We start from the raw sequence: 21,663 nt of genomic DNA on the forward strand, positions 1-21,663 counted from the left end.
GTTCAATGGTCCATGCTAGATCTTCCATTTTCTCACCCTATTCGAGTATCTCTGGAGTGCAGGGTCTCTCTTCTGTGATGAATTAGTTCCCCGGATCTTCTCTGGGGTTGTCCTTTTTTTCTTCCTTCCCCTTTGGCCACAGTGACCACGGACACCTCCCCGCTAGGGTGGGGAGGCATAGCTTGGGAAGGGCAGTCCAAGGTACATGGTCCTCCTATGAGACTCAGTTGCATATCAATGTCCTGGATAATGAGGGTGGTGCTCCTTGCATTGCAAGCTTTCCATGCCCATCTTCCTCTAGGGACAATTGCTATCCAGACAGACAACATATTGGTGGTCTAGTACATCAACAAGCATTGGGGGAACCAGGTCTTATTCCCTGTGTCGTGAGGTCATGAGAGTGTGGAAGTGGGTGATCTCCAATGGCCGTTTTCTGGTGGCAATGCACATTCCGGGGAGGTCCAACATTCTAGCCAACAGGCTCAGCAGGTCTATCCTGATGCCTTACGAGTGGTCTCTGAATCCTTTGGTAGTGAAACAGATCTTTCTCAAGTGGGGCCAGCCTTGCTGCGATCTGTTCACCTCTCTTTCCAATGCAAAGTGCAGTGAGCTTTTCGCTCTGAACACCCCTCTGGGGGAAGCCCCCAGAGACGCACTGGTTCATGCTTGGCCCTCATGTCTTTTATATACATATCCTCCTCTGCCCCTAATACTGAAACTTCTTCAGAAAGCTCACAGGCTGGGAAGCTCTCTCATCCTCATTGCCCCATTCTGGCCTCACCATGTATGGTTCCTGTCTTTGTGGTTTCGTGTGTCTGCCCTGGATGTTGGATCTGGATCTCGTCTCTCATCCCTCAGGGATTCCCCTATCCAAACCTGGTCAGTCTGAAACTCACTGCTTGGCTGCTCCAGTTCCCATGATGGTCAGGACTCTTGGGTTATCCTCACCAGTCAAAAGAATTTTGGAAGCAGCTCATAAATCTTCTGCTAAGAAGGTTTATTCCAGTAAGTGGAAACATTTTTCTATTTGGGCTTCTCAACGTGACCTAGACCCCTTCACTGCTCTAGGTCAGGCAGTTTTAGAAATTTTAACAAGTATTTTTCAGCAAGGTGCCATTTCTTCTACAGTCAAGGTCCAACTGGCAACTATATCTAACTTTCTTGTAGGCGACAGCATGGCTTCTCTAGCTTCTAAGCTTTGTAAAGGCTTTTTGAAAGGCACCTTCTTACTTTGACCACCGGTTAAGGACCCAAGGACCGCAAGCTTTACCCCCCCCCCCCCCCCCCACAAGCCTTCAGCCTCAGTGGACTTAGAGTTTCTGTCCTGGAAGACTGCTTTCTTGGTTATTACATCTGACAAAAGGGTTTCGGAGCTTCAAGCATGGTCGGTCAAGCCTCCCTGTTTGGTATTTCATAAAGAAAGGGTGTCCTTGCGTACTAATCCATCCTTTCTTCCTAAAGTAGCTTCGGAAATCAATATTAATCAAGTGATTAATCTCCCGGTTTTCTTTCCAAATTTTCAAAATAAGGGAGAATACAAACTCCACTTGTTGGATGTGCACAGACAGTTACGTTTTTACATGCATAGGACTAAGTCATTTTGTAAGTCTGACCAACTTTTTATTTCCTATTCCAACCCCCTTTTAGGGAAACAAGTGTCGAAGGTCACCATTGTCTGTTGGATTTCTCAGTGCATTTCCCTGACTTATTGAGCTAGAGGTTTAACCACACCAAGTCATATTAAGGCACATTTCACTAGATCTATGGCTACTTCAGCTGCCTTTTGGTCCAGAGTTACTCTGGATGATATTTGCTCTGCGGCTACTTGGGCTTCTTTGCATACTTTCATCTCGCATGACAAGTTGAACATTTTATCCAGGAACAGGGCATCCTTTGGCTTTGCCATACTCTGGAATATCCATCTATGAGGGCCTTCCAGGTGTTTAGTAGCTGGGGACTCTGTCCCGCAGGTTGAAGAGCAAATGAAGACAACAACTTCGGATAAAGAAGTTATGTATTCACCATAACATTCCATCTGAGTTGTTGCTCTTATATTGTCTTTAACCATCCCTCCCTCCTTCCCTGCCTTGGGTAGGCTGTGTGGTGGTCTGGCCAGAAGAGGAATGGTCAACCATATGGGTATGCCTTTGTTCTCCTCTGCTTGCTTAGGGAGATCCTTGTCATGAGATAAGATTTTGGATCAGATTGGGATGCTGTGGTGGGCAGCAAATTCAATCTGAAGAGGGGAGGAGGGAGACAGGGGCATTATGGGTAGGGGAGCAGCTTGGAGCTCGGATCAGATGCTGGAAAGGCGGCCGAGTCAGATCAGTGCCGGATCCGATTACCCACAGGTTGAAGACAATGGTAGAGCAACATCTCAGATGGAACGCTATGGTGAGTAAATAACTTCTGTTTTCGTCCCATTCCTTATCTTCCTTGTCTTCTTTGAAGGTTGACAAGTCCAAGAAAAGGAGTCTGTGCCAACTTGTCTCTCTGCCCCAACGTCTAAAAGGTTTAAACCGTTGGTTCCCTTTGCTTCTGTGGAACGTGTACGGACCTTATAAAGTTCTTTGGTACTGATCTCTTCAGCGCCAACAGTTTCTTCCTTACCAGTGCCAAAGTTGTCAGCACCGATCCAAGGTCAGACTAGGGAACAGATGGTCTCTGTGCCATCTGTTTCTCCAGTGTTGATGTCTTCGCCGTCAACTGAAAGTGTGGAATTTTCATTCTTAGATTGTGCTAGGATGGGAGACTCACCACCCTTTGACCCCTTTGCAAATCCTTTACGTAGCCCCTTTTTGGAACATCCTAGTTACGCTTCTGCCCAGTCTGTTCATTCCACCAAGAGCCTGACTGAATCGGATGTGTTGAGATTGGTAGATCAGCTCCTTGCGGCGAGGGGATTTTTAACTATGTCCTTGGCTCCATCTTCTTCTGGTACCAAAACCTTTCCTTCTTCAACTAGTCTTCCTCCGACCTCTGTTGACTTGGAGATTCCAGTTCCAACTTTCCCTGTGCCGCAGAGTGTTTCGGTTCTAGTTAGGTCTTTATCTCTGCTTCCGAACTCTACCTTGAGCTCTTAGGCCTTTTCGCTGCCAGAGACCTCTTGGGGCTGTGGCTGTGTTGCCTGCTTCGAGGGGCAGGACTCGACTCTAGTTTCTTCAGAGCCATCCCTGCACACTTGGGGCTTCAGCACGTGTTAGCTCAACCCTGGCTTCGGCCTCAGGAGCAGTTTCTTCGTAGTAGGGGGGGGGCAGAGTTCAGAGGCAGTCTTTCTCACTTCCATTGCCTCTTCGGGGGGGGGGGAGACCAGCTTTCCAGATCATAGAGAGAGCTTTGTCCACTGTGGGCATTCAGTCAGCTCCATCCAGATGGAGCAGCTTACCATCCTTTCCCCCTCATCCAGAGCCTCGACCAGTTCCAACACGCTGGACATGAGTGGTGAAACTGCAGAAATCGCCTATACAGGTTTTGTTCTCTTCTGACAACTCAGATTGTCCCACTGAGGAGATTTCTCAAAAGAAGTGTAATAGGAAGCACTTAATTCCTCAGAGTAATCCATCACAGAGGACATTAATTATGATGAAGGGGGGGGGGGGGTTCCCCACAGTCACCACCGGAAGAAGTCATCTTTGGAGACATACTTGAGATCCTTAAGCAGAGGGGTGGATGAATGTCTTAAAAGCCCTGTTCGGAGGAATCTGTGTACCTGCAGGCCTTCAGCACTTGTCCATTTACCTCTTGGGTTACTCCGCCTGCTGAAGAGCTCATTAAGTTGATCTCGCAATGGACATGGAAGCCTTCTGATGCCATAGAACTTATCCCCAAGAGACCAGAAAAAATTCTTACCGCATCCTGAGGATCACCAGTTTTGGGCAAAGGGAATGCTGGTAGATGCCATGGTGGGTAACGGTGGCCACAAAAAATGGAACTGGCAGAGGAAAGTTCCACTATCTGTCCTCCCTATAGAGAGTCTTGGATGATGGATAGGTTTGAAAAGCAGGTTTTACACTTCATCGACCTTTGCATTATAGTCTTTGAACTTTATGGCACAATTCACCAGACTCCAATGGGATCTGATTAAAGAGTTCTATACCCTGGCAGGAGCCATATCTGATGAAGTCCAAGACAAGGTTGTTTCTCAGTTGGTCACTCGAGTCCATTTTGAATTCATCCATGAAGCTCATAGCACATGCAGCCAAAAGAATCACTAGAGCAGCAGGATCGGGCATAGCCATAAGGAGATGTGCTTGTGTGAATTTGCAGAGCCATTCAACTGTTCATTTATCAGTGCCCCCTTTGATGGATCGTCCCTTTTTGGCTCTAAAGTTTGAGAAACGTCCAGGTGTGAAAAGGATGGAAAGACCCTTTCTGCAGTGGGTGTACATTTTTCTATTCCCCAACAGTCTTTTTTGAGGAACCAGAGGATCGTGAAAATGTGGTTCAAAAAGTCCCAAGGGCCTTTCCAGGACACACGTGACAGTGGCTCATCCAGGGGCAGAGAAGGCAGCTTTAATGGAAGACGCTGTCCACACAACAGAAATGGCCTGTAAAATCAAGATTCCAGGGACACCTTTCCTAGAAAACCCTATCAGCGTTCCTGAAAGGAGGCCCGGCTGCTTTCCTTTGGAAGCAGTCTGGGGGCATTTATTCTTGCAGCAACACGACTGGCTCCGGGTAACTTTGGATGCAAAAGATAATAACCAGAGGACACACCATACACTTGCTTTCTCTTCCACACAGCTCCAACAAAATCCCTGATGTTCCACTCAGAGAGAACCAGCAATTCTAGAAATTCAAAAACTGCTAGAAGAAGAGAGTCATCCAAGAAGTACTGCCAGACCAGATAGAATCCGGAATTTACTCAAGATTCTTTTTAGTGCCAAAGAAGACAGAAGACTGGAGATCAGTTTTGGTTCTAAATATTTTAACAAGTCCATTCAACAGACAAAATTCCAGATGTCACGGTTCAGTCTATTCTCCCGGTTCTAGGGAAAGATGATTGGATGTACTCAATAGATCTCCAGGATGCGTATTACCACATAAAAGTGGACAAGCACTTTTTTTTTTTTTTTTTTTATATTTTATTTATTTATCATTTGTTGACCGGGAAAGTCCGACTAGGTTCCACAGAGCCTGTTTCCAGCGGAGGCCCGGGGAGAAATGCTCCAGAGCACTCCCGGAGATTTCTCTGTTTCCGGCTGGGCGACAGTCATTATCAGTTCAGAGCTCTGCCCTTTGGTCACACCACAGCCCCCATGGTGTTCACCAAATGCATGGCAGTGGTAGCAGCTCACTTGAGACTGCACAGATTGAGTGTTTCCATACTTAGACAACTGGCTCATTACCGCTCCCACCAGGCATCTATTAAAACAAGCAAGAGACTACATTCTCCAGACCTTGTGCCAACTTGGGGATTACCGTAAATTGTGAAAAATCACAACAGACTCCATCACAAACGTTAGAGAACATAGCAGCGTTACTAAATACCAATACTTGCACAGTCTCCCTACCTTACCTAAGATGGTAAAACATTAAGGTCCAAGTGAAAGTGATTGTCAGAAACGAGATTAGCTGCTTGACTAGTCTTACAAGCCTTGGGTTTGATGGCAGTAACCGTTACGTTAGTCCCTCTAGCAAGACTTCACATGAGAATTCTACAGTGGCTTCTAGCATCTCAGTGGTCCATACTGTATCAGCCAATGTCTGATCAGATTTTAATTGCCAGCTGTTGCAAGAAAGACCTAGCTTGGTGAATTCAGTCAGAGGAAATTCTCTTGGGCTGCCCCTTTATCCCATGTCAACCCCAAGCCATAGTGACCAGGGACACCTCCAAGATGGGGTGGGGGGGGTGTTATCCGGCAAGACTGTCCAAGGCACTTGGTCCATCATGGAGGCCAGCTTGCATATCAGTTTCCTGGAGCTCAGGGCAGTGCTTTTAGTATTGGCAGTGGGTGATCTCTTCCAACCACTTTCTGATAGCAATGCATTTTCTGAGGAGTTCCAGTGTGATAGCAGACAGACTGGGCAGCTGCATTCTCCTGCCTCATGAGTGGTCTCTCAATCCCAAAGTAGCAAAAAATATTTTTCATCGCTGAGCCAGTGTTGTGATCTAGTTGCTTCGCCCCTGACAGCAAGTGCAGCAGCTTCTTTGCCCTGGTATCCCCCAACAGGGGAATCCCCAGAAACACTCTCCTGGACATCTGTATGTCTTTCCCCCATTTCCATTCATTCCTCAGTTTCTAAAGAAAGCAATCAGGTTGAAGAGCAAGGTGTAATCCTCATTGCTTCTTTCTGGCCTCAACAGATTTGGTTCCCCTTCCTTTGGCCTTATCTGATTCAGTGACCATGGACTCTGGACCTGGATCCATATCTCCTATCCCTTCCAGTGGGATTAATTCATGCAAACCTTCAAAACCTCAAGCTCATGACTTTGCTTCCCTAGTTCCATTGATTGCCAGACATAATAATCTTCTCCATTTTGTAGAATTCTGTTGGCCTCCCCTTCCACCAGAAAACTTTACAATAGTAAATGGAAGAGATTTTCGTACTGGGCTCGTGTTAATAACATTGACCCTTTCTCCACTCCTATCGGCAAAGTCTTAAGAGTTTTTAGCTTTGCTCTTTGAAGGAGTCTCTTCCTCTACTATCAGGTTCAAATAGTGGCTATTTCAAATTTTCATAATGGGTTCAAAAAATACTCATTAGTTTCTCATAAACTTTGCAGATTATTCTTAAAAGGCACCTTGATCTTAAAGCTTCCATATAAGGATCGATTTGCACTTTGGGATCTAAACTTAGTGTTACAGACAATAGTACATTCCCCCTTTGAGCCTGCTGCCAACTGTGACGTGAAATTCTTCTCTTGGAAAACTATTTCTGATGGTGATTTCTTCTGCCAGAAGAATTTCAGAAGTTCATGCCTTATCTTGCAAACCGCCATATTTGATGTTTCACAAAGACACGGTCTCTTTGAGAATGAGCCCTTCTTCTTACCAAAATTGGTGTCAGAAACAAATATCACTCAATCAATTTGCCAGTGTTTTTCCCAATTTCTCAAATGAAGGTGAATACTGTTTGCATTTATTGGATGTCCATAGACAATTGTGCTTCTGTCTTCATAGAACAAAAGCCATAAGAAAATCTGACCAACTGTTTGTTTCCTTTTCAGCTACCAGAATGAGTAAGCTAGTATCCAAGGTTACTTTATTTAAGTGGGTAAAAGACTAAGTCCTTCATATACCACAAGAGGAAAGTTGAATTACCTGGGCCTGTTGGGGCGCATACTACTAGAGCCATGGCTACTTCAGCAGTTTTTCATTCTAAAGCATCCATGGACAAAATTTGTGCAGCAGCAATATGGGCTACACCGCATACCTTTATTATTCATTACAAAATGGATTTGGTCTCTAGGCAAAGCACGTCATTTGGTTCTACAGTGTTCAGGAATATCCTTCCGCAAGTTCTCCCAAGATGTATGGTAGCTGGGAACTCTGTCCCATATGCCAACGATTAAATGAAGATTGACATCATCAGATAAAGAAATTATGTAGTTACTATAATGTTCCACCTGCGTTATCCATCTTCATTTATCCTCGATTCCCCACTCTCCATCCCCCTTAATAAGAACAAATTATGGTCCTAGTTATGCATTTTTTCATATATGACTCCAGCTATGGTCTTTATAAAGGTGTTAGTAGGATTATGTTTCGGTCCTTTCCTATCTGGTAACTTGATCTGAGGTAAATTGGAGGGGAGCATTCTGGGTAGGACTTAAACTCGAGTGTGTGTGGTTCTCGCTGGCTGTAGTAACGGCCGAGTTGGTTCCAATGTTTGGAACCCAACCCATATGTCAAGGATAAGTGAAGATGGATAACACAGATGGAATGTTATGGTAAGTACATAACTTTGCCCAGTGTTTTATTTCCTTTTTGTATTGTTGTGGTTTGCTGTTGATCTCTCTCTTCCGGTCAATTCTTAAATTTCTGGTGGTTGAGATCCAGTGTTTTGTTTCCTTTTTGTATTGTCATGGTTCGCTGTTGAGCTTCATTTTATGGTCCCATTCCTTTTGATTGTTCTAAAATACCTCCAACAGCCAGAAAGTCCAGGGTCTTTGGACTCCTCTACAGATGTCCAATAACATCATTATCAAAGCTGAGGGCTCTAATCCTAGCTCTTCAGACCTTTCCTCCCTTTGGGTTCCAGGTTGTCTGAAGGTTTTTACAAGCAATACCTTGGTCATGTGGTACATCAACAAGCTGAAACACATCATCTTACCTTCTTTGCAGGCTGATGTTCAGGCTTGAGATTTTGCAATCCTGCATGCCTGGTTCTTCAAGTGGTTTATATCCCTTCAGAGCAGTCTAATGTCAAACTCTGAGCATGTCCAAAACAAATCCTCACCAATGGATGCTTCACAGGGACGTGTTTCTGGACATTGTACATTGATGATAGCTCCTTATTTATGTCTTTTTACCTCCACTCTGAACAACGTCCCCAGTTCTGTTCCAGAGTGTTAAGTCATTTGGCTTGGAGATCAGCCACCATGTTTTTTTCTTGGAAGGGGATGGTTCTGTGTGCCTATCCCCCTCTTTCTGTACTACCCTGGGTCTTGCACAAGACTGTGACACACACCCAGAATCTTGCTGGTGACTCCCTTTTGGCCAAGATAGCACTGGTTCCCCCTTTTCTTTCACCTGACCAGAGGAAGTCATCACAAGTTACCTCACAGGATGAATCTTCTCACACAAGACAAGTGATCTCTCATACATTCTCACTTGTCCACACTTCAGCTGACACTTTGAGTGATAGGGTTTTGATTCCTTTTAGGCAGTAATTGTCTGAGGATGTACTTTGGGTTTTGCAGGTGGCCAGAAAACTCACGATTGTCAAGTCCTGTGAGGCTAAATCAGAGAGTTTGTGGTCTCAAGCATGACCTGGACCCTTTTTCTGTGGGGATCCCTGTGGTCCTTTTTTGTGTGAATTGATCAATGCTGGTTTGGCATAGTCTCTTAAATTAATTTGTTAGCCATTTCTGCCTCTGAGTTCACATTTGGCTTCTAGTTTTGAAGTCAAACAATTCCTAAAAGACATCCTTCATTTCAGGCACCAAGAAAGCCTATTCCTCCTCATTGAGATCTTAATTTTCTTCTTGAAAAATTGACTCAGCCCCCTTTTCAGCCTGCCTTTTCTTCCCTTTGCAGGATTGTTTGTGAAAGACCATTATTGTCTCTCCCACCAAGAGGGTTTCTGAACTCCAAACTCTCATGGCAGTTCTTCCTTTTTGATTTTTATTTTATTTATTTTTTCACAAAGACACTCACTGTCTGCTGACAGTCCTTTTATGCTCAAGGTGGTTAATGATTTGTCCTTGTGTCAATCCATTCATCCTCCCTCCTTTTTTTTGTCCCTCCTCTACAGACTTTTGAGAGGGTACTATGCAACTTGAATTTACATAGACAACTCTGATATTGTTTTGGATAAGACAACATGCATCAGAAAACTTGATGTTTGTTTCCTTTCTTGTGAGGAAATTGGGTTTGGCAGTGTCTAAGCAAACTACCTCCTCCTGGATTTCTAAGATCATTTTTTGTTCTTCTTTTCATGGCAAGCAGCTGTTCTCTTCTGTTTGTGCTCAGTCTACCAGCACAGTAGCCTCTTCTGGTGCTTTTTTTCATGGATTTGGATACTAGATCCATCTTGGAAGCTACTACGTGGTCTTTTTTTTTTTACACTTTTACCAAACATTGTAAGTTTCATGCAATTTCCAGGGCCAGAGCAGGATTTGCCAGAGCCATCCTTCATGGGTTTGTAGAGGGAATTTCTCAGCATTCCTCCTCCCATACATTCCCATAGTTTTTGTGCTCTCCCAAATGTAAAGAATACTGAAACCGTGATAAGAAAGAACATAGACTAGCTATGTAAGATCTTGCTTACTTTTCACTGTTGCAGTATTTTATCCCTTCCTCCCTCCTGTCTACTCTTATTTTTGTTACCCTACTTCTGGCCAAGTGGAGTGTATGCCATCCTTATCTTTTTCTGCTTCCCTTCCTGGGTGTGCTGCTTGTTGTTTCTCCTGGGTTGCTCCGGTTTTGTTGGGGTACTGCGGTTTTGAGGATTCGGTGTCTGCACATCACATATATACCTTACGCCTTGCACATAGCACATATTCCTGATGTATGATGCCTAGAAGGTGTAAGGCTTTGGTATACTGGCCGGATGTTGGGCTATCCTCTGCACGATATCCCAAGAGTGAAAAATACTACAGCAGTGAGAATTAGGGCATTTACTGTTTTGGTAAGATCTTGCACAACTGTGCTATCAAGACTGCAGCTTTAACAACGCATTCACTTCTGCACCATTGCCAACTCCACAGGGCTTCAACTGCTTGCTCTCTACATTTTGCTTCCAACCCTGTTTGTCATTCTTTGTCACCATTGATCTCGTATGGCCCTGTGTTTCATTGATTCCTTTTTTTGTTGCATCATCTTTCTTTAAATCATAGCATTTTAATTAGTAACAAGGGTATACATAAGTTGATTGAAAGAAAGAAAACCGTAATTTTCCATTGCTGTTGTCATGGAGTATAAATGTGTATGTTTACACAAACTTTCTAAAGATCCCACCACCAGGTCTTATGTCTTCTTTACAATGTCTGGTATTTTCATTACAGTTGGTTTACATTGTGATTTCCATTTTCTAGTAATTGCTTTGTTGGCAGCTAATATGATTAAAGTTAGCAAGGCCTTACTGTATCTAGGCAAATTTAGATCCTATATCCTAGCTCAAAATAATGTCTGTAGTTAACTACTGTTTGTTCCCCCAACACATCTGTCAAAGTGCTATGTAGGGAATTTTTTTTTAACTTTTCCAACTTGTTACATTCCCAAAAAATGTTTTCCCACTGTCTTCCCTCATCACACTTTTCAAGAATTTACTTTGTACTTGAGGAAGAGTCCTCAGGTCTACATAGGGTGTTAGATAAGCAAAGGCTTCCATGTCCAAATCTTAAGTCTTCTGGACTTTGATGCATTCTTTTCAGCCTTTCATATTTCTTCCCATTCTTCCTCTGTAAATTGCCATTCAGTTCTGTTTTCTCAGTCTTTTGTAACCTCCTCTGAGTATTAAAGTTATCATGGCAGTATTTTACATACCCTAATGATGATCCATTTTTGACAGCATCTGTTCACTTCATACTCTGGTATCCCTTTCTCTTTCTTTAGTTTCACGCTTGCTAGTGCTGGCAGTTTGTCATCTGCAGTGCATACTTCTTTTTAGCTTAATCCCATTCTGCCACATTTTCCTTCAGTTATTTGCTCCTAATACTTTGATTCATTTGCTGATTTCCTCCAGTAAACTACTGCTTCTTGCCTGTTTTCTTATACTCCTACTTTGACATATACCTATTGGTAAAATATCCTTTCTCCATTCCCACACAGGTTTAGTTTGTAGGATAATTTCTGCTACTGTATAAATATAATACTGTATGCTTGTTAGTTTCCCTAAGGACTTGCACCATAATTGTCTATTGAACCACTTCCCTTCCCAAATAAATGCCATCAGCTCTTTATCTTCTACAACTTCTCTACTAGTTGATAAAAAGTATGGCTGACCTGTGGACATTAAGTGGACTAAAAATATTTCACTGCTTGTATGTTTCTGTCCATATCCATAATCATGAGTTTCATGTTTTTCTGTTATCTCTTGTATACGTTCTTCTCTCATATCCTTAGTGGCCGTAATAAAATCATTTTTAATCCGTACTTCTATAAATTCTGTAGTTTGCGGTGGTGGTGCTGCTGTAGCGTTGTCGCCTCAGTTAGACGTTGCCCGTTCGATTCTCAGTGCGTCTTCTGTGCAGCGACATGCGTGAATGGGCGTTCCTTCGTTGAAGGTTGTACGTTAGGCCTGGCAAGCCAGCATGTCAAAATCTACTGCCAGTCATTAGCGGACCGGAGTTTCGCTGTGGCGACCCCTAACTGGGAAAAGCCGAAAGAAAAAAACAAACTTCTAAATACATTCTGTTCTATGTCCCCATAAGTAATGGGTTTTAAGGAACCGATACTTGGGAGGGTGCATGATTTGTTGCTATAGACTCTGCGTTATCTTCATTTAGTTAATATCCTAAAAAGACTTGAGACTGTCTCAAAATGTTCCTCACTGTTGATATGTCCGTTTTCAGTTTTATTAATTATAAAAGTCATAATCATTTCTGTTTTCTTCATGGGTTTAGGTTGTCAAGTTAATTGTCATTTCTCTTAATTCAATGCCATTCTCCTACTTTGACAGTCATTCCTGGCTGTTGCAGATGTTCTTCGTTCCACATTGCTGCAGTCCTTACTATTGGGGTAGTCCGCTGTCCAGTCGGCCCGAATACCAGAGTATAAGGCTGGCGTCGGTCAGGGTGACTAGACTGGCGCGTCGCCAGTACTAATGGTACTAATGACGGCGTCATATCCTCGTTTTTCTTTCATGTAATCCATACATCTCTTTACTGGATGTCTTGTCAATCCCAAATCATCTTCACCAAATGGCCTTCTGCTTTCATGCAGATGTATCTGAACTGCCGTAAAGCTTTCTCTTTGACTTGCTCTTCAATTTGATATTTGGTTTTCTGCTGTGATGTCCTCCTTTCCTAATGTGTCCCACAGTGTGCCATCTTACCATACCCATCTCTGGTACTTCATCACCTCAAGCTTCAACTGTTCTGCCTTGGCCAGATTTCTGTACCATCCTGAAGTACTGGTTACACCACTGTTTTATACTCCTAACCTTTCATCATCATTGGTAAAATAATATCTGCAAATAAGGCTAACTTTTCTCGAGTACCATACCAGTTGTATCCTTGAATTTGTGTATCCCTTGATGTTAAGTTGTCAATCTCGCCTTAATTCTTGCTGGATGGGTTTGGAGCCGACCTTCGGCTCCAACGCGGCCTATACTAAAGCTCGAGAGCTATTTATACCGGCTCGAGGCTACCCTATATCCCACAATGCTAGGCGCTAACTACCCAGATCTTGTTTGCCGCTTACAGCTGCGAGGTGCATTTATAACCGGCTCTTCAGGTTAGAAGTTATAATTCAAAAATTTTCTATCTTTTATTCAGGTTTTTTCTTGTGTTTATTGCCTGGGCCCTCGGCACCTGCAGGACTCTTGTTCGGTCTGTCATGCGTTCAGCCCAAGAGTCCTGCAGGAACAAGTTAATTTTGAGGGGCTTGTTAAAGCTTGAAGGTTCCTCGACCAAGTCTTCGTCGGGGAAGCCATCTAAGCCGTCGGCTCCGAGCTCAGAGCCTTCGACTGGTGGTACTAAAACTGCTGTCACATCGGCTCTGGCTGGAGCCGATGTTTCCAAGACACAGTCTTCATCGGCTCCGGCTGGAGTCTACGTTCCTCATATTCAGGCTTCTACATCGGCTCGAACCGGAGCCGATGATTCCAGGACTCAGTCGGTGCCGATAGTGGTGTCGGCGCCATCTGCTAGCCATAAGAGGTCCAGATCTCCATCCTTGGAGTCTGTTCACTTGGCTCCGAGGTCTCCCTTACTCTTGGAGCTGAGTCATCGAACCCATTCCTCCAGGTCTTCCAGGCTCTCGGACCACGACCTCAAGAGGGTGGTTTGTAGACTTCTCAGGTCTCAGACACTAGCCCAAATGCTTCATAGCCCTTCTCAACAGACAGTGGCTATCCCCACCCTATCTTCGATTCCTCCTCCGACTCTTCCTCAGAGTTCGGAGCCGGAGCTTGTGGGAGCCGTGGCCGTCGACACGTCGGAGCCGATACCTCACCTTTTGGCTCCGTCGTCGGCTCCGGTCTCTTCCATGGTCCCATCCTTGGAGGGATCCGGGCGCATGGACTTCCTTGTCGGCTCCGAGGGGGTGAGTGGCATCGGACCCTTGTCGGACCCCATTCTCCCCCTCGGAGCTTCGGCGCTGTTAAGTTCGGCCCCGACATCGGCTTCGGAGCCGTCCCTCTCGGTGCAGGAGGGGTCCTTATCTCTTCGGAGCAGGGACCTTCTACCCTTCCTGATGGGGGCGCCTTCAAAGTCATGAGGAGCGTGCTGGCCCCTGTGCCTGCTCCACGGTCGGCTCCCTCAGCTCCTCCCTCTGTAGTGCCTGCTGCGGTCTCTACCCACCCTCTCATTCCTGACCATAGAGATCCAACGCCTCAGGTTTCCCCATTGGGAATATCCTCCTCTTTCGAGGTTTCCCCTGATCCGTCAGGGGAACCCCCGTGGAAGAGGAAATGTAAGAGGAAGCATGTGGACTCCCCTGAGTCCATTACATCGGATACCGACTTGGATGAGTCGGAAGGGTCCCCACGGTCCCCCTCTGAGGATGTCTCCTTTTCAGACATCCTTGAAATCCTGAAGCAGAGGGGGAACCGGTCTACCCTTAATCCTTCTGAGGATGAGTCGGTTTACCTAGAGGCTTTTGGCTCTCGCCCTTCCACCTCCTGGGTGTCTCCGCCCTTTGACCCCCTCATGGAAGTGGTGGCGCGGAAGGCGTGGACGGCCCCTGATACGATGGAACCTACCTCATGGAGGCCTTCCAAATTTATAACAGCCCCTTCGGACAAACAGTATTTAGCCAAGGGTGTCCTGGTTGACGCCATGGTGGTGGCTGCAGCCACTAAGAAGGAACTGGCTGATCCTTCTGTACCTGTCCATCCTCCTAACAAGGAGTCTAGGACTATGGATAGGTATGGCAAGCGGATTTTTTCTTCAGCGACCTTTGTCGTGCGTTCGCTGAATTATTTGTGCCAGTTCACCCACCTTCAAAGAGACATGCTCAAAGAAGTGGGTGAGGTCTTACCGGATCCAACAGCTGTGGGGTCTCAAGACAAAATAAATTCCCAGCTGGCAACCCTGAATTCTATTGTCAACTCCTCCATGCGGCTTATTTCCTATGCGGCCGATGGGGCGAGTAGGTCTGCAGGCACAGGCGTTGCCTTAAGGCATCATGCCTGGATGCAGCTTTGTAACTTTGCAGACCCCTTTAAGGCATCCTTCACTAACTCCCCCTTTGACGGTTCAGCTTTGTTTGGACCTCAGGTGAAGGATACTTTGACCTGATGCGAGCAAGAAGGCAAGACTCTCTCTGCCATGGGAGTCCGTTTTTCCACCCCATCTAGACCATATCTTAAGGGTCAGAAGGGTGGGAAGATGTGGTTCCGTAAACCACAAGAGGTCGCGCCTGACAGAAGAGGTCAGTTCTCCTCTAGAGGCGCGGGGGGGGACAATAACAGACGCCGCCCTAGGGGCAGAGGAGGTCCGCAAAATCAGGGTAGCAGAGAGTCTTTCTGACAAACCCTTCCAGCATCCCTGAGAAGCTGCCCGACTGTCTGCCTTTGGAGGCAGTCAGGGGAAGGTTATCACTGTACCCAGAAGCCTGGCTTTCACTCACCCAAGACAAATGGCTACAGTCGATCATATCCGAGGGTTACAAAATTCCCTTTATCCACACCCCAACTCAGCCAAAAGGACCCCTTCCAGACGTTCCACCCAGTCTAAGGGGAACAAGCAGTACTAGAAATATCAAAACTGCTAACAAAAAGAGCCATCCAGCCAGTCCCAGCAGACCAACAAGGATCCGGAATCTACTCCAAGTTCTTTTTGGTACCAAAAAAGACAAGGGGAATGGAGACCCATATTGGATCTCAGCAGACTAAACAAGTCTGTTAGAAGAACGAAGTTCCGGATGGTCACGCTATAGTCCATTCTACCCTTTCTGGGTCAGGACGATTGGATGTGCTCAGTAGACCTTCAGGATGCGTACTACCACATCAAGATGCACAGGCGCTCCAGGAGGTTTCTCCACTTCCGGCTGGGAACCAGTCATTATCAGTTCAGAGCCCTGCCCTTTGGTCTCACTACAGCCCCCCGAGTGTTCACCAAATGCATGGGAGCGGTTACGGCTCATCTGTGGCGTCAAGGATTCCAGGTGTTTCCATATCTAGACGACTGGCTCCTCACTGCCACCACCAGGCGTCAGCTTCTCTCCAGAGATTACACCATTCATACTTGCAAAGGGCTAGGTATCTCCATAAATTTCGAAAAGTCTGCCTTGTCAGTCTATTACCTTCATAGGCGCCACCTTGGACACAGTCCGGCTTTCCGCAAAACTAACCGAACAAAGAGTTCTAGATATTCGCAGGCATGTTCACATCCTTCTTCAGAACAACAAAATCCAAGCCAGGTTTGTCCTGAAGGTATTAGGTCTCATGGCGGCAGCCATTACTCTACTTCCCCTAGCTCGCTTTCATATGCGGATCCTTCAATGGATGCTTTTTTCCCTTGGTCCTTTCAACAACTTCCAATGTTACACAACATTTTAATAACCCTGTCTTGCAAGAAACACCTTTCTTGGTGGATGGTCTCCCCTCAAGTCCTTCAGGGCAGACCATTTGTTCCTTCTCCCCCGGTCGCACGGTGACAACGGTTGCCTCCCTGATCAAGTGGGGGGGGGGCATTTTCAGGGCAGGACGGTCCAGGGCACATGGCAACCTTTCGAGTGCCACCTGCATATAAATGTCTTGGAGATGAGAGCAGTACTTTTAGCGTTGCAAGCCCTTCAGGACTCTCTTCCCATCGGGACTATTGCAGTTCAGACGGACAATATGTCCGTAGTGTGGTACATCAACAAGCAGGGCGGAACCAAGTCCTATCCCTTGTGTCGAGAGGCTCTCCGACTTTGGCAGTGGGCGATCTCCTCTCAGCGGTTTCTGATAGCACCGCACATCCCCGGGAAGTCCAACATCATAGCGGACAGGTTGAGCAGAGCCATTCTCATGCCACACGAGTGGTCTCCCAAACAAACAGTAGTGGAAGAAATTTTTCAGAGATGGGGTCGACCTTGCTGCGACCTTTTTGCAACACCTCAAAACAGCAAGTGCCACAACTTCACTCTCTTCCCTCTTCCCGGCCACCCCCCCCCCCCCAGAGACGCTCTAGTCCACGATTGGCCCCGGGGACTTCTGTATGCCTTTCCCCCCTTTCCATTAATCACTCAATTGATTCAGAAAGCTACCGCCGTGAGAGCCACCATGATCCTCATTGCTCCTTACTGGCCTCATCAGATATGGTTTCCATTCCTGCATCGTTACCTCTTGGGGGGGCAGCCCTGGCATCTGGACCCAGTGCCAGATCTCTTGACCCATCAGTCGGGACAGCTGCACCACTCCCTCCAATCTCAACCTCACAGCTTGGTTGCTCCAATTCCAACCCTAGCCAGGCTTCCCCTTATTTCCCATTCTGTGCGTGACATAGCTTCCCTAAAGTCATCCACCAGGTGGATTTACGCCAGGAAGTGGAAGCGTTTTTTCCTTCTGGGCAGGAGCTAGAAATATAGATCCTTTTACTGCCCCTATCCAATCAGTCCTAGACTTCCTAGCCAAATTGTTTCACTCAGGGTCTTCTTCCTCCACCATCAGAGTACAGTTAGCGGCTATTTCGAACTTTCATGCAGGCTTTTCGGACTCCAGTATCATGTCCCATAAGCTTTGTAAAACCTTTCTCAAAGGTATCTTTTTGATTAAGCCCCCAATCATTGACCCCCCACCACAGTGGGACTTAAATTTGGTTCTAACCTCCTTGATTCTTCCCCCCTTTGAACCTGCGGCTTCCTGCTCCCTGAAATTGCTATCTTGGAAAACTCTCTTTCTGGTCGCCATAACATCTGCGAGAAGAGTATCAGAACTTCAGGCCCTTTGCATTGTCCACCTTATTTAGTTTTCCATAAAGACAGAGTGTCCTTTTTACCCAAAGTTTCTTCTGAAGCGAACCTAAACCACACTATCGATCTTCCAGTTTTCTTCCCCAACTACTCCAACAGAGCGGAGCAAAAACTGCATTTTCTGGACGTTCATCATTAACTCTGATGTTCATCGTGCATACAGCTGCAGTCATAACAGATGGGTTCTCCTGCCGTCAGGCAGGTCCTCGGTCGGCCGAATTCCAAAGTCTAGGTCCGGCGTCGGTTGTCGTCGCTTCTTCCCTGACGTCAGTGCGACAGGGGTATAAAAGAACCAGCCGACTCCATTTTCTTCAGTCTTTCTTGCCGCGCGGTGCCCGAAGCAGAAGCAATTCGCAAGTGCCGGTCGTCCAGCTCCTGAGATTATGAATATTTTTCAACCGAAGACTTCTAGAAAGCTAAGTACCCCGTTGGGGAAACTTTTCTTGCCTCAGACCGATGTCAGACAAAGTTAATAATTGCATTTCATGTGGGAAGCAAATACCGCATAAGGATTTCCATTCCCTCTGTATACCTTGCTTAGGCCCAGAACACAACGTCTTGGCCTGTCGTTTTTGTGCTACATTCAACAGACGTACTATTAAGCGTCGGGCGAAGTTCGCCCAACACTATTTTGGCAAAAAGTTTAACTACAACATGTCGTCGGATACTCCGACTCCAATTTTGAGTAAATGACGTAAAGATAGGGACCGACATACGAGGTCCGCGACTTCTACCAACACCACGCTAAAGCCGACTACATGTGCTCCGGTTCTCAGCGAGGCACCTACGCAGCCCCTGACTACCGATGACACTTCATTAGCGGTGTCATCTGTGCCCGAAGTCGCAGGCTCTTCGGCTCACACCCCGACTACAGATACCGAAGTCACTCTTGGCGGGGAAACTCAGAGTTCAGACAGGCCTGCCACCTCCCAAGGTGTCTTCAGGCCGCCGCCTTCTTTTTCCATTAAGGCTTACACTAAATCTAAAGCAGCCATGCATTCTAAAAGACAAGCTCCACAGGGCCCCTCTCAAGGCCCCATGCCTAAAAAGCAGATGCTCAAAATGGCCGAGGATTTGATTACTCTTATCAGGGGTTCTCAACCCCCCCTCCCCCCGGACAAAAGGCCCAGAGTGGAGGAAGAATACCTTTCCTCGGACCAGGCCTCCATTACTTCAGAGCATTCTGAGGACCAGGAACATTCTTACTCCCCTTTCGAAGATTCTGATGCAGAGGAGTCCATTCCCTCTGTCTCCCCCCCCTGAGGATTACTCTTTTGGGGAAACCTTGATACCTTGAGGGAACACTTCCACTGGGAAGGCCAAGAGTACTCAGACTCCAAGAAAAGGCTCAGGGATTTCCTCTTGCTCCCTCAGCACAGGCCTCTGGCTATACCTCCTGTCTTAGACATATTAGAGGATGTGTATTCAGAGGCCCGCCTTAACCCAGATTCCTTACCTCCAGCCCCAGTCAAGCCTGACAGGTATTACCGGGTGCCTGATTCACACCAATTCCTATACAAAAGCCATGCGGCTGACCCAGAAACTATTTCACAGGGTCCCAAGGGAATTGAGGCTTCCAGTGCCAAAAATCCATTACCTTCAGAGAGAGATTCCAGAGCTTTAGAAAGGTGGGGGAAAAAGGTATACACCTCGGCCACTTTAACCATGAGGGCATTAAACTGTCAGTTCCATATGTTAAAGTATCAACAGTTTTTGTTATCTCAGTTGAAAAGCAAAATGTCACAACCTGAACAACCAGACTTGGAGTTGCAGGATTTGTTGCATAGTGCAGAGCAAGTGGGTAAACATACCTTGCAATGTGGTTTTGATGCTTTAGAGGCCTCTTGTAGAGCTGCTGTTATAGGATCAGTCATACGTAGACATGCTTGGCTCAAAGAGCAAACCTTACCAGACCATGTCAAAGCTAAATTACTAGATGCACCTCTTCAAAAAGATGTATTGTTTGGTGTTAAAGTTGAGGAGGTATTAAAGAAAATGGAGGAAAAGGCAAAATCAATGCAAACAGTGAAAGATTTTCTACAGGTACAACCGCCATGTTTCAGTAGAAATTGGCCTTCAAAACATTGGTCCTTTCCAGCCACAGACAGACCTCAAAGAGGTAGATACAGGCGCTCGAGAGGTAGAGGGCAATCTCAAGGATTATTTAGAGGCAGACAATGGCAAACACCTACACCAAGAGGGGGGTGAGGATAGTTCACAGCCATTCAGAAAGCAGACCCAATGACTTTCCCCTTTGCATGCCAAGCAAGGCTCAAATGGCAGCACCTTTAGGTGGAAAACTGGCATTATTTTCGAAAAACTGGCATATTGTCACAAAAGACAAATGGATCCTGGACATTATAGACAGAGGCTACAGATTCCACTTTCACACCCTTCCAAAAATGAGAGGCATGCCAAACCTGCCACACAATCAAAGGGCAGAGGCACAAAAACAAATTTCAGATCTCATGGACATGAAAGCTATTCAAGAGGTACCTGCACAAGAACAGGGTCAAGGTTTTTATTCCAGACTATTCCTGGTACCAAGGAAGGGCAAAGATTGGAGACCTATTTTGGACCTATCCATCCTAAACACATATTTACTCGTACCAAAGTTCAAGATGCTCACATTACAGCAGCTTCTTCCCATGCTGGGCGAGGAGTCTTGGCTGGTGACATTGGACCTCAAGGAGGCATACCTGCATGTCCCAATCAGACAAGATTGCAGAAGATACCTCAGATTTCTTGCAGGTTCATCCCATTATCAATTCTCTGCATTGCCCTTTGGCTTATCTACTGCGCCCAGAGTGTTCACGAAATGCCTGGCATCAGTAATTGCCTTCTGCAGACTTCAAGGGATACAAATATACCTATATCTGGACGACTGCCTGATCCAAGCGGACAGCAAATGCACTCTTCTGAAACACCTGGCCTTTGTAATAATGTTGTTGAAATCTCTGGGATACACAGTCAACAAAAAGAAGTCAAGACTAATACCCTCTCAAACAATAATTTTCCTGGGTGCCAGCTTGGATACAAACACCCAGATGGCCTACCTCACGCCAGAGAAACAAGGGCAATTAACTCAATACTTCAGAAAACTGGCAACCTTCACCAGGCTAACTGCAAGGAAAATCCTGCAGGCTCTGGGATTCATGGCGTCTTGCATCCTGCTAATCCCATGTGCAAAGCTGCATATGAGGAAACTTCAGTGGTACCTAAAAAAACTTATGGTCTCAACACAGCCACAGTTTGGAAACAATCATACCACTGATTCCATGTCTTCAAAAGGAATTTCTGTGGTGGGCTCAAGCATGCCAAAGAAACCTAGGTCTCCCATTCTGCAAGCCTCAAACAAATCAAGTCATCACAACAGACGCCTTGGACTACGCCTGGGGGGGCGCACATGACAGATAGGTGCATTCAGGGCAAATGGTCACAAAAAGAAAAGCACCTACACATCAATCAAAAGGAAATGCTAGCAGTAATAAATGCTATTATGGCTTTCAAAGACCTACTGCATCCAGGGCAGCTATTGATAAGAACAGACAACACCACAGTGATGTGGTACATAAACAAACGGGGAGGAACTCATTCATATCCCCTGTGCAGACTAGCCATGTCCCTTTGGAACACGGCTCTGGAATTGCAAATCCAACTTCAAGCACAATTCCTGCCAGGGAAGGAAAACACACTGGCAGACAACCTGAGCAGAAATATGACCGATCCACACGAATGGAAGTTGCATCCTCAAGTTTTTACAATGATAATTCAAGCATGGGGAAGGCCAGACATAGATCTCTTTGCCACCCACAGAAATTACCAATTGACAAAATTCTGCTCAAGGACCTTTCATCCACAGGCCTGGAAAGTGGACGCACTCTCTCTCAGTTGGACAACAATGACGGTTTATGCCTTTCCACCTCTTCCACTG

At 46.0% G+C, this 21,663-nt stretch overlaps 2 protein-coding genes across 2 annotated transcripts in view; both read left to right on the top strand.

Moving 5' to 3' along the window:
* The window catches only part of LOC122815200 (serine/threonine-protein kinase WNK1-like), a 1,238,062-nt gene that overhangs the window by 1,066,537 nt on the left and 149,862 nt on the right, over window positions 1-21,663 (top strand). The gene's annotated exons all lie outside the window — the stretch shown is intronic.
* The window catches only part of LOC122815199 (serine/threonine-protein kinase WNK1-like), a 3,137,204-nt gene that overhangs the window by 295,344 nt on the left and 2,820,197 nt on the right, over window positions 1-21,663 (top strand). The gene's annotated exons all lie outside the window — the stretch shown is intronic.

This window comes from Protopterus annectens, chromosome 11.part0, assembly GCF_019279795.1.
Source record: "Protopterus annectens isolate FY-2018-M chromosome 11.part0, PAN1.0, whole genome shotgun sequence".
In the NCBI taxonomy this organism is placed as follows: domain Eukaryota; kingdom Metazoa; phylum Chordata; order Ceratodontiformes; family Protopteridae; genus Protopterus; species Protopterus annectens.